This window comes from Lactuca sativa, chromosome 5, assembly GCF_002870075.4.
Source record: "Lactuca sativa cultivar Salinas chromosome 5, Lsat_Salinas_v11, whole genome shotgun sequence".
Taxonomy (NCBI): domain Eukaryota; kingdom Viridiplantae; phylum Streptophyta; class Magnoliopsida; order Asterales; family Asteraceae; genus Lactuca; species Lactuca sativa.
In genome coordinates, this window is record NC_056627.2 from 370,382,873 (window position 1) to 370,395,884 (window position 13,012).

The 13,012-nt window shown below is 39.7% G+C and overlaps 1 long non-coding RNA gene across 6 annotated transcripts; it reads left to right on the plus strand.

The window, feature by feature from the left end:
* The first annotated feature begins 1,726 nt into the window (after positions 1 to 1,726).
* Positions 1,727 to 4,688, plus strand: LOC111921499 (uncharacterized). 6 transcript variants are annotated; one of them, XR_006191700.2, is made up of 5 exons: positions 1,727 to 2,250; positions 2,330 to 2,531; positions 2,702 to 2,831; positions 3,104 to 4,355; positions 4,515 to 4,688. It is a non-coding gene; the product is annotated as an uncharacterized LOC111921499 (long non-coding RNA). The 6 variants fall into 6 exon arrangements; XR_006191702.2 differs by having other exon boundaries at positions 3,104 to 3,225; positions 3,452 to 4,688; XR_006191701.2 differs by having other exon boundaries at positions 3,104 to 3,225; positions 3,462 to 4,688.
* Positions 4,689 to 13,012: the final 8,324 nt, after the last annotated feature.

A 13,012-nucleotide genomic window follows, 5' to 3' on the forward strand; every position in this document is an offset into this window, starting at 1 on the left:
ATATATATATATATATATATGTGTGTGTGTGTGTGTGTGTGTGTGATATATATATATATATATATATATATATATATATATATATATATATATATCCGGTTTATCTGGTTTTTGGGATCGGTTGAACCGATCGAACCAGTTGAACCATCGAACTGGCAACACAACCGATTCAATGTCCGGTTCGGTTTTCAAAACATTGCTACCTTCAACGGGGTTGAGCAGGTTATGTCGCCTACATTATGGATACCCGGGAGGCAGGTAAGGCAACCGTGAGAGATGTGCCATATATGCGGGAGTACTCGGATGTGTTTCCGAAGGAGTTGCCTGAGATACCTCCAGAGAGACAAGTGGAGTTCAGGATTGACCTAGTTCTGGGTGCGACTCCAATAGCCAAGGCACCATATGGGTTGGCTCCTCCCAAGATGAAGGAGTTGTCTACACAGCTGCAGGAGTTGTTAGACAAGGGATTTATCAGGTCGAGTAGTTCGCCTTGGGGAGCTCTGATCATGTTTGTGAAGAAGAAAGATGGGTCACATCGGATGTGTATAGATTACCAGGAGTTGAATAAGGTAACGGTGAAGAACCGTTACCCACTCCCGATGATTGACGATCCCTTCAAACAGCTTTAGGGGGCATCTTAGTTTTCCAAGATCGATTTGCGTTCAAGCTATCACCAGATGAGAGTCAGAGATAAGGATGTACTGAACACTACTTTCCGGACTCGCTACAGCCATTACGAGTTCGTGGTGATTCCCTTTGGGCTCACCAATGCCCCTGCCGTGTTCATGGACCTCGTGAACTGCGTATTCAGACCGATGTTGGATTGGTCTGTGATAGTCTTTATTGATGACATCTTGGTTTACTTCAAGCTGCAGGAGCAGCACAAGGAGCACTTGCGAGAGGTGTTGGATACCCTAAGGAGGGAGATCTTGTACGCCAAGTTCTTCAAGTGCGAGTTTTGGTTGCACGAGGTGCAATTTATGGGGCACCTTGTCAACCAGAACGGTATTTTGGTCGACCTGGCCAAAGTGGAGGCCATGATGAGATGGGAGGTTCCGATGTCTCCATCTGAGAATCGGAGTTTCCTTGGTTTAGCAGGCTATTACCAGAGATTCATACAAGATTTCTCCAAGATAGTGATACTCCTGACCCGGCTAACGAAGAAGGCCGTTGTATTTCGTTGGGGGCCTGATCAGCAGCCAACGTTCGAGACTTTGAGGCAGAGGTTGTGCGAGGCGCCGATCTTAGCCCTGCCAAAGGGCGTTGAGGATTTTGTAGTATACTGCGATGCGTCTATCTCGGGTTTGGGTGCAATATTGATGTAGAGAGGGCACGTTATCGCCAATACGGCTATGCCTTGAGGCAGCTGAAGCCTCACGAGGCAAACCACCCGACGCACAACTTGGAGTTAGGGGCGGTTGTTTTCGTCCTCAAGATTTTGCCACTACCTCTATGGGGTCCGTTGTTGTAACAACAGGAAACCAGATGGCTAATTAAGGAAATATAATAAGCAAATTGGAGGTCTACTCATCGAGTCCATGGAGGATAACTCGACGAGTAGGAACTTGTTTTGCATGCGAGTAGAGAGACCTACTCGACGAGTTGGGAAGGACCAACTCGACGAGTTGGTCTGAGTTTGGGAAACCCTAGATTCAGCGTTTTGCACCCTATTTAAGCATCTTAATCTTCACTTCACGGACTCATTTCCATCCTCTATTATCCAAACCCTAGATCTCGATACCCCAATGCTTGTGAGCCATTTTTAAGTTAACCTTATGTGATTTGAAGCTTGTATTCAAGAGGAGATTGTAGATCCACAAGCAACGTCTTATCATCATCCTTTTCTGGTAATAAAGCCTCTAGTCTCTTAGATCTCCTTATGTTCACTAATGAGGGTTTTGGTCCATTAGCTAGACTGAAGGTGGACACGTGTTTTTCTATCTTCTCTTCACCGCTATCATTTGGATCAGTGTCTTCTCCACCGTTTTACCAAGACATCAGATATACTCAACAAACATCATCGTCTTCCATCCTTCCAGAACTCTCTCTATCCCTCTCGCCATTATTGTTTTCTTCCACAAGATTTTTTGCTTTTTCGACCACTCTGCTTCATCTTTCCACTTCTTCTGAGTCGTCATTGGGTTTTGGCGAAATGATGGTCGACCGGTGGATAGTAGGGTTTTTCGGGTGGGTGCTTGGCTTGCAATTTTGGGTCGGCTGACTTGCTGGTTCAAATACTGGTACCAGAAGGTATATGATTCCTCTCCGCTCAACTCACGTTCTCATTTTTATGTTACGGTTTCATTTACTCACTTTATCATTTACTCAGTTTACCCAAGTTGAAACGTGCATCATCAACATCATGCTTCTCCTCCTGCCTTCATTTATATTAAATATCACCATCGTCTATCGCTATCAACGCCACCGCCACCAGACCTCTTTCCCTTGCTCCACATCCAGGGATGTCTTCTTCCGACACCTTTTTGCTATTATCGCCTATTATCAACTTCCAGATGTCGGAATATAAGCAGGTCCAAACCAGACTTCGTCAACGACTCCGACACTTATGACTCAATCATGTTCTGATTTTAGCTTATGTTTGATTTCTTGCCACAATCTCCTGCAAATGTTTTTCTTTTTAAAAACTTTGGGCTGCCTATACACATATCCATCACTTATCTGAGTGTCTGTTTCTTTTCAGCCACTGACGGTAGATGTGGGAGGCCACCGGTCGATTGGGGATGAACAATGGTGGCAGGCTGAGATAAGTTCTCTATTGAAAGAAATTAAGCCTCTGAATCACGAAATTGAGGAGTTGTAACGTGTAATAGGTAACAATTCTACTCCATCTTTATCGGGTGGAGTACAATACCAACTTTTTTTTTTACTTTCCTAATTTCCCAGCGGAGTTATCTCCGTAATTGCAAGTTATCTCCTATTTTTGTCTTTTTATGTTTGTTGTGTTCGTCGTCTCTATATTACAAAGCAAAGCGGGAACATCAGATGCTATTTCAAACTCATCCTATTTGTGTTCAATTTCATCTGGGTTTTATTGAAATTGCAAAATTCGACTGAAAGTTCACTGATTTTGTGCCTTTTGCAGTGTGCCACGAAGTGAAGTTACTGCCGGTCCTTGAGCCCAATAAAACTGAAGTGATAAAACTTGTCTCCTCACAATATATGGTTCTTCAACTTTAGATTTTTTCACCAACGATGGCATACACGGTATTGTTAAACTTTTATGGGTAGAAGGGATTATTCTAGGGTGTTTCTACTTCATCCCTATCATAATCTACTTCATTGTTTGATCTCCTTCTTCCTTTGTATGTGTTTGTATGCTTTCTTCGAATAGCCTTGTATGAATATGTATATGTATCTTCTTTTTCAACCAATATGGTTCTTTATCTATTCATTATGAACTCATAAAATCTATTCATTGATTTTTTTTTAGCTTTTGACAGTTGTTGATGCTCCTTGTGATAGAGTAAAGGAAGTTATATGAATCAGAGATGGAGTTCAATTAGGTTCCATACGAAATTTTGGTATCAAGATTGACATATTGCAGTGCATTGATGTTGAATCCATCTAAGTTTATCATCTAATTCATTCACTTTTGGCTCATTCTGATTTACTTTTTTTCTTCAATAAAGGTAACATCTCTATAATACCATACCCCCAACAGAAACTAACTGTCATGAAAAAAAAGTAATAATTGATCTAAAATAAGTTTTATATTAAAGTATAAGATGAGTTATATGATACAGTGCAAAGCATTTCAAAAGTTTAAATTAACACTAAACTGCCTTTTGATATACACATACAAGTCAATTCCTTGAACTTTTCACTTATTTGACAATATTACCCCTCATTATTCCAGGCCTCACCCGAATTACATCCTTCAAAATGTTTATGGTGGCTTTTCAGCAAATCCGTATGGGGATCAAATTAGATCTAATTTTTTTGTTTTTTTTCATTAATTTGATTTAATTTAAAAAATGTTTATCATGTAAACAACTAATGATATATGGAAGGAGGCCAGTCCCAGGGGGTATGTAGATGATTCCAAAGGTTTTAACAATGGTCAAATATGATATGTTTTGTAAGTTGCACTTTTCTGTAAACTCATTTTGGTCATTTACTTTGTTAATTAGATTTATCATCTATGTTGTGGGATTTCTGCAAGAAATGGCCTGGAGCACAGATGCCAACTGTTAGGCCGCCCCGAAGAAACCAACGCAACAGCAGCAATAATGGCTCAAACAGAGCATGGTGGTAGAGCACTATCGGCCAATATTAAGTGGTGGTGGTGGTGGCACTGTGTGAACTTCTATAGATGGGATAGATTTTCCATGAAGGTTGGACACCTCCACCCTACCCCCACCTTATTTATAAAGATAAAACAGAAAAAAATGAAATGATTAATGTAGAAGGGTGTTGGGGAGGTGTTTAAATTCCTACAAGAAAGATTTCACAGAAGTTTATTGGTTATTACATTTCTATTGCTTTGCATTTAGATCAATGGAGTCTTGCAAGGAGTAGGAGAGCTTAAAGAAAATGTGCCCATGTTACCTAATTCGTAAGACCTAAGTTGGTATTTTTAACGGTTGCAACCTATTTTTTGCAAGTGTTGTATTTTATAAAAATATTTACTAATTACATAATTCCATTTATAATTTGTATTCGTATAACTTAGTTATTCATATTTGTAATACCGTAACGAACTTAAAATAACCATAAATAACCACTTTTGGCCGCCCGCGAAGCGGCGGGATACATGCTAGTTATATATTAAAATAGGAAAGTAATGGTCTGCTAGTTATATATTAAAATAGGAAAGTAATGGTCATACGCTAAACTTCCCGAACCTAAAATTTTCAAATTATAAACTTTTATTGAATTTTAAGTTTATTAATATCTTATCTATATATAAATGGATAAAAGTACGTTTTCATTTAAAAAAAAAACCCAAATTGTTTCCTTATCAGGTATGATTCCCTACCAACCATATTTTTGAAAGTATGTTGCTACTACAGGAAAACAAAAAAAAAAAAAAAAAAACCAAAAAATTTAATAAACCAAACAAATAACCGATGCAACCGAAAAAAATAATGTTTGAAAGTTGGAAGCTATATAAGAAAGGGATGAAATAAGACAAAAGATAATGAAATGCATGTTGTTATACCGAGAAACGCTCCTATAGTAGTAGTAAATCACATTTTGAGGAACATTAAAGGTATCAGATTGTGGTTTGGTTTATCTCAAAGGGTATATTATTGGAAAGAAAGAAATGTTGAGTAAATCATTGGGATATGCTTAGGATTCTGTTTTCCAGTAGACCTATTTCATTAGGTTCTTTCAAATTATATTTTTAGTATCCTGTTTTCCCCAATTCCTTACTGCGTATCTGTGTGCTTGAGGTAGATTATCTCACCTGTACCTTGGTAGGCAAGGTATATATAACACCCCCCGCTGGCACGTATCACAATATTGTCCGCTTTGGTCCACTCGGACCGAGGACTTCCCAGGGGGTCTCCCATCCTGGTACTACTCCCGCCCGAGCACGCTTAACTGCATAGTTCTTATGGGATCTGCTGCCCTCACGGCTTTAAAATACGTTGTGATAGGGAAGGTATCCACACCCCTTATAAGGAATGCTTAGTTCTCCTTCCCAGCCGATGTGGGATCAGATCTAACCCACTTGGGTGAAAGTGGGTTAGATCTGATCCCACATCGGCTGGGAAAGAGAACTAAGCATTCCTTATAAGGGGTGTGGATACCTTCCCTATCACAACGTAGTTTAAAGCCATGAGGGCAGCAGATCCCATAAGAACTATGCAGTTAAGCGTGCTCGGGCGGGAGTAGTACCATGATGGGTGACCCCCTGGGAAGTCCTCGGTCCGAGTGGACCAAAGCGGACAATATTCCTCGTGCCGAGTGGCCCAAAGCGGACAATATTGTGATATGTGCCAGAGGGGGATGTTACAGTATAATCAGTAAGCTAAAGTTCTAATCCCTGTTCTGTCACCAATTCTCATTTTGTTCATGTGATCAGTCAGGGGAATGTTACATCCCATAAGAACTCTGCAGTTAAGCGTGCTCGGGCGGGAGTAGTACCAGGATGGGTGACCCCCTGGGAAGTCCTCGTGCCGAGTGGCCCAAAGCGGACAATATTGTGATATGTGCCAGAGGAGGATGTTACTGTATAATCAGTAAGCTAAAGTTCTAATCCCTGTTCTGTCACCAATTCTCATTTTGTTCATGTGATCAGTCCAACAGTTTCACTTCTTCCTACTTGTTACATGAATTAGTTCTTCTTGTGATTATCTTGGTGCACAAGGTGCCTGTGTGAAGCAGCCCATGTTCTAGTTTTTGCTTGTGATCGAAGCATATGAAGTTTATAACCAAATAAATGAAATTTTATAAATTAAAAAATTAAAAGCATTTGCTTAAGCATCTAAATGTATATACATAATTTGGATACTTAGTAGAATAATTTTCCAAAATGTGTCAATTAAAGATTACTAATCTAATAGAATGGAAATTCGAAAGTGCAAAACATGGAAAATAGATATATTTTTGAAGGGCATGATGGTCTTTTATTAAAAAAGAATGAAAGTGAAAAGAAAAAGGAGAGTGGCGATGAGATATAAAGTAAATCAATAGGGCTAAATGCTTATTTAAAAATATTTTACTGCATTTTTATCAGATTAGTCTTTTGAATGGGGTTTTTCACGAACTGAAGCTTGGTAGGAGGAAATACCTAGTGTCATACTAATAAAAGGAAACACACTCGTTAGTCATGAAACATATAATTCAAGCCAATTTATAGAGATGTGTATTACATTTTATCTCAGGGTCTATTCTGTAAATATTTAGATTCATGAAGGTTAGATCTGTAAATATGTAGAGGTTGTTAAAACAGATTTAATTAGACATAAATTTCATTCTGTTGGTTGTACTCTGTAATTAGCTTTCAGAGCTTCATTATGTAAATCAATGGAGTTTTCATCAGTTACTTCTTTTTCTTATCATATTACTCATATTGAAATGGTGTCAGAGAATACGATCCTTTGATCTTTGTTGTTTTTTTTTTTTTTTTTCTTTTTTCTTATCCTCGTTATAGATCTGAGTTCATCAAAATGGATTCAATTCCGATTCAAAACTCGAATGTACACAGTGCTTCTTCATCTGTTTTTAATCCAAAAGGAAATGACAACACAATGTTTCTTGTTTCAAATCTCCTCACTGGAAATGAAAACTATACGCAGTGGGAATTCTCGATCAAATTAGCTCTCGGAGCTAAGAAGAAAACCGGATTTGTTGATGGAACCAAGAAACAACCAGAATCTACTGGTACTGAACAAGATGAATGGATAAGTAATGATTGTACGGTTAGATCTTGGATTCTGAACGCAATTTCAAAAGAGATCGTCGGAGCCTTCATTTTCTCGACGACTGCAAGAGTGCAAGAGAATTGTGGCTTGAATTAGAAGAACACTTCGGTGAGAGCAATGGTCCGTTGATTTATCAATTGTTGGGCTGAAGTTTTGTTGAAGATTGCGTCATTTGGGCTCGACTGTTTATTTATTTAGTTTGTATTCCGGTTTGGGCCTGTCCAACCGAGAGCCCTTTTTGTTTATTATATAAGTATATGCTTGCATGCATATTAGGTTAATGATTGAAACGACAGATCAGAGCATAACGATAGAATTTACAGATTTCTTTAATCGTTCTTGTAACCTACCAATCCTCTACAGTTGATGTTCTTAATCGAGCTCTTCTGAGGATTTTGTTTTAATCATTCGACACGATTCATTCACTCTTGCCTTGTTCTTATTTTCGTGTTCTTGCTGTTTTTATAATTAATTACCTGTTTAAGATCTAATCGATCTTCATAGATTAAAGTTTTAATCTCATCAATTGGTATCAGAGCGGGAGGCTATGTAATCGATACACATCTTTTCTGTGAAAAGGTTTAAATTAGGGTTTTTCCGCAATCACTGATATTTATTGAGCCGTCATCTCATTATTGACGTATCTTGATATTTATTGTTTTGCCCTAATCTGAGTTATTACTAGTCTGATCTTTTAACAGTTTTTTTTAATGGACGAATCGCAATCAAATCCTATCAATATTTCCAACAGCATCGGTTCGACGACAAAGATTCCAATCCTATATACCCATGACTATGAAGTCTGGGCGCATCACTTCGAAGACTACGTGATAGGATCTGAGGATAATGGATACCTCATATGGGAAGCTATCATTAATGGACCTTTTTCTCATTCTGCAACATCCAGGATTATCAAAACTCAAAAGGAGTACAATGATCTGCTGAAGGATGTTAAAGATATTGCACAAGATGAAAAGGATAAATTCCAGTGCAATATCAAAGCGTTAAGATTGATTAGATTTGCCCTTCAATCCGACACCTTCAGGTTGGTCAGCTCTTGCACGACGGCAAAGGAAGTTTGGGATAGACTTCGCGAACTGTACTCTACAGACGAGGATCTTGAACATTCTATCCAAACCTTACTCTTATCGGAGTTTGGAGAATTCAGGCAAGGGGCCGAAGAAAAAGTGACCCAGACGTTCGATCGCTTCAATCATCTTCTCAGCAGGATGATCAAGCATGACATCGAAAGGAAGCTTATCGAGCAGAAGGTTACATTCTTAAATGGTCTAAGGTCTGAATGGAGAGCAGTGGTGTCCACAGTCAAAGCCCATGAGCAGTTTAAATCATATTCTCTGGCGAAACTGGTGGGTATTCTCAAGTCCCAGGAGAAGATTGTACTGCAGGAGAAAAACGTTGTTTCAAGCCTTGGTTCGTTGGCCCTCCTGTCAAAAAGTAAAGCTGCGGTGGAGGATGAAGACCTTAACTTGGAGGAGTATGACCTCACGTCTGAGGATTATGCTATGATGGTGTCTAACCCCAAGAGGTTCATAAAGAAGAGATTCCCCAGCAATAAAAACCGAAACTGGCAGGGGAGTTATAGTTCAAAAAAAGTTAACAATGAACCGAAGGTTGAAGAGCCCAAGAAGGAACCGAAGGTTGATGATGATTCTGGAGTAAGCTGTTACTACTGTGGTGGGAAAAACCACTATGCTAAAGATTGTGTCCTTAAGAAGATGGCTGAAAAGGATGATGAAAAGGATGAGGAAGCTGTGCTGCAGAAAAGGCTCGATGAGATGAGAAAGAAGAAGTCTACCGCTAACCCTTCTATGAATGCTCTTATTGTGCAGGGTTCGGTTGCTGATGACGAGTTCGGTAGAGTGGAAGTTTGGTCTACTGACTCAGAAGACGATGAAGTGAGGAAGCCTACTCATGGAAAGGCTTATGTGGCAAAGGAGGAGAGCAGTGGATGAAGATGCTTCATGGTGTCTGATGTATCTCAGATGAGGGGATACAACACCGATAGTGGAAGCAAGGAACCGAAGGTGCAGGAGGACATGTGCTTTATGGCCAAGCCACTCAGCCAGCAGTTCAATGAGCTTGATGAACTGATAAAGAAGGTACAATCGGTTTTTGTTTCATTTAAAGTACCACAATCCTCATATGAGAAAGAACTAAAAAATGTTAATACAAGAATTTCTCATCTAGATAGTAGCTTAACTCAAACTCGAGTCACCAATTCTAACCTAACTGATCAATTAAGCAGGGTGTCGTCGAAGAGTGAGGAGCGGCACATGTGGATCGAGTTGAAGGAGTCTGAATTAGTTAAAATTAAAGACGAAAACATTTATTTACAAAGAGACAATTTAAAGTTGTTAAAACAGCGGAATGTTTTTTGTTTAATTGCAAAACGTCTTTATTCTAATATTACTCAACTTCACTTAGACTGTGAAATAGGCCAAAAGATCCATCGCATGATTTTGCCCTTCCTGGAGTTTAAGGAGGATGAAATTGATGCCGAAGCTTATAACTGTGAGAGTGTGATATCATCTGATGATGTCAATCCGACCTACATGTATGGACTGGACAAAATTGAATCTTTCATTAAATCCAAGGACCACAAGGATATGCTTAAAAACCTTTTGGATGAAAATGATAGACTTAAACTGAGAACCGAAACCATACAAAAATTTGACTCTTTAAACGCCAACGTAAGCTCAGAAAACAAAATTGATGTTGAAAATGCATCTGAGCTTAACGAGGACGACAACATGAGTGAAATTTCTGTAGAGGACACGGTTGACTGCTCAGAATTTGTAAAAAGCGAACCTGAAAACCACAAGAATCTAATTTCTGAAAATTCAGTGGAGTTCGCTCGATTGTCCCAACAAAAGTCCCCGATCTTAGTAGAGAAAGCAGTTGTGTATCAAAAGGTCAGGACCACTCCGAATCAAGTATACAAGGTCACTGGAGTAACCGAACATCAGACAGTTGAACTCACAGCTATTGTAAACGAAGACAATGCTGATGGCTGCGATGAGTACTTCTGGTCAGCACCAATAGATAATGCAAACGAAACGGTGGGCTTATCAGAAAGAACTTCTTGGATGAGTAAAGGTAGATACATACATGAACCATTAAATAAGCCAGATAATTTCGATGAGCCAAGCACCAGCGGTACAAAAGACATTCCTCAGGAGAATGAAAGTTCGGCAACAGAAGATGTTCCCTCTACTTCCTCAGTGCAAAATGAAACTCCTACAGTTCAAAATGAACCAGCCAAGGAGAAACTGAAAATGAAAGCTAATGTTCATCATCAACCAAAGCAGATGAGGAATAAGAAACGAGAAAGGAACCAAAGATACAGGAAGAATCTCTCTGAAAGGAGACAATTCTGGCAATCCCAGAATGCATACTTCTCACATCAAGACAAGAATCTGAAGTATGAAAACAATCCTGTCGGAAAACCTGAGAGTCACAACAACCGAAAGCCAAGGTTCGGTTCACAAGAAAATACCAACCGAAAGCAAAGGTTCGGTTCTGAGAATGACTTCAACCGAAAGCAAAGGTTCGGTTCAGAGAACGATTCCAACCGAAAGCAAAGGTTCGGTTCTGAAGTCAAAAGAGATCAAAACTCTAAGGTCAGTCCCTCCAATGATCAAAAGCAAAAGGGTCACTTAGAGTCTCCTGCCAAGAAGTCCTCTCAGTCTAAACCCACTCCTTCTAGTTCATCTAATTCTTCTACTTCCACCAACTCATCTCCATTTTGCTCTAAAGCTCATTCTGTTCATTCTCAAAAATCTTATTCGTCGTCTGAACAAAAGGGCAAACAGAAGGTTAATGAATCCACACCAGAGTCTAAACCGAACGCACTCAATCCTAACAAAATAAAAGTTTTTACCATTAAAAAGAAAGATGAAACAACACTTATATAACGAACATATCTTGTTGATATCTTTCTTACTGTTCCTGTTCCCATGAAAAGCTCACGTGGACCCAAGAAACTTTGGGTTCCTAAATCTGCTTAATTTTTGCAGGTTATAAGTGATGAGCAGTACGACGAAGAATGGTACATCGATAGTGGCTGCTCACGTCACATGACAGGGAGGAAAGAGGAGCTCAGGGAATACAGGTCTCTTGCAAATGGTGGCGATGTCAAGTTTGGAAATAATTCTTTCGGCACCATAAAGGGATACGGGATGATAACAAATGGTGACTTTAGTATAAGGAAGGTGGCTTATGTGGAAGGACTCCAACACAACCTCATCAGTGTATCTCATCTTGTTGGAGGTACAGGTCTCAAAATCTCATTCGATGATGAAGGTTCTGAAATTATTGAGAAAAAGACAAAGAATGTAATTCTCAAGTCGGAGCGAAAGGGTGAAATGTTTCCTCTAAACCTTAAACCCATCAAAGGAAACCCAGCTATATGCCTGTTATCAAAAGCTCAATCTGACGAAAGCTGGTTGTGGCACTGAAGGCTCTCTCATCTCAACTTTAAAGATATCAACAGACTTGTCACTGGAGATCATGTTAGGGGTCTTCCATTGCTCAAGTTCGACAGAGATCATTTGTGTGCTGCATGCGAAATGGGGAAGCAGAGTCGTCAAATTCACCCATCTGTAATTAACACAAAAGTTGTTGAACCACTCGAATTACTTCATATCGATCTGTGTGGTCCTTCATCTATCGAAAGCATCGGTGGTAGCAAGTATATTCTTGTTATTGTTGATGACTTTTCACGATTTACATGGGTGTTCTTTCTAAAGCTCAAATCTGAAGCGACTCATAAGCTGAAAGTGTTCATCAAGCAGATTGAAGTACAGCTCAAGAAGGTCGTTCGCAACATCAGAAGCGACAATGGTCTTGAATTCAAGAACAGGGAGTTTGAAGAATTTCTTGCAGAAAAGGGAATAAGTCACAACTTCTCAGCTCCCTACACACCACAACAGAACGGAATTGTCGAAAGACGAAACCGATCTTTGTGTGAAGCTGCCCGAACTATGCTAAGTTTCGCTTCCTTACCTCTTTATTTTTGGGCTGAGGCTATTTCTGCTGCTTGTTTTACCCAAAACAGGTCTTATCTCAACAAACGATTCACGCTCACACCATACGAGATTCTCAATAACAGAAAGCCTAATGTGAAATTTTTCCACGTGTTCGGCTCACGGTGTTTCATCTTTAATTCTAAAGAACACCGCAATAAGTTCGACGTCAAAGCCGACGAGGGAATCTTTCTGGGATACTCTCTCACATCCAAGGCATACAGGGTCCTAAACAAGCGTTCAAGAAAAATTGAAGAGACATATTACGTGACCTTTGACGATGGCTATGTCAAAAAGCTACAAGCCAAAGAAGACACCGCTGGGGAAATCTTTCCTCAAACTGGGCAAGTCACAGTCTCGATCGCTAATTTATACGATAAATTTTTGGAGCTCTTTGACGAACCAGAGAAAGCTTCTCTCTCAGAAGCAGGTGCAGCAGACAACAAGGTCGACCACATGAAGCAAATTGTCGAAGAAGCTGCCAGGAGAATGAATGAAGGAGGATCGACTACTGATGACCCTCCATCCAACGATGCTTCAGTCGAGGGGAAGCCAAGCTCAAATGCTGAGGGG